The 587-nt window shown below is 23.9% G+C and overlaps 1 long non-coding RNA gene across 1 annotated transcript in view; it reads left to right on the top strand.

The window, feature by feature from the left end:
- LOC108724208 (uncharacterized) overlaps positions 1-587 on the top strand; it is a 9,308-nt gene that overhangs the window by 6,955 nt on the left and 1,766 nt on the right. The window lies entirely within an intron of this gene.

Here is a 587-nt window from a genome sequence, read left to right as displayed (position 1 = left end):
ATATACATATATAGTATACATATACATATATATAAGTATGTACACACACGCACGCACGCACGCACAAGTATGTATATATTTATACTTAAAAGTATATATTATTTAAATATATATAATTGTTAAATATTTTTTCGCATCAGACTGTTAATATATATTATATGTATTATATATAAGAGTTAATAGAATGTGACATTTTTAACAATGATATGTATTTGATGCGAAAGATTTACAGCAATAAGTTTAATAATTCGTCATTGTTGAATGCGTGTTCAACACGGTAAAGAAATTAGAAATTGGACTCTCCAAGAAATGTGCTGCGTAATACTTTTTTATGAGCTACAAATGTTCCTTCAATTGCAATAAATTCGCAAAAAGGTGAAATAAGTTCATAAAATGTAATTGGAAACATTGATTCCTAGATATCTTCCTTCTGTATTTAATAAATATATTGAATAATGAACTAAACTGTTTTCTTTATAACTTATAATTATTTATATATATATTATTTAAATATATTATTAATGTGTGTTTGATTAGATCAACTATATAATGCCTATAATCGATTGGTAATGGAGAATGATTAACTT

The sequence above is a fragment of the Mycetomoellerius zeteki genome, unplaced genomic scaffold (assembly GCF_001594055.1).
Source record: "Mycetomoellerius zeteki isolate Tzet28-1 unplaced genomic scaffold, Tzet1.0 scaffold28, whole genome shotgun sequence".
NCBI lineage: Eukaryota > Metazoa > Arthropoda > Insecta > Hymenoptera > Formicidae > Mycetomoellerius > Mycetomoellerius zeteki.
Note: the sequence above shows the minus strand (reverse complement) of the source record. Positions and strands in the feature narration are given on the sequence as shown.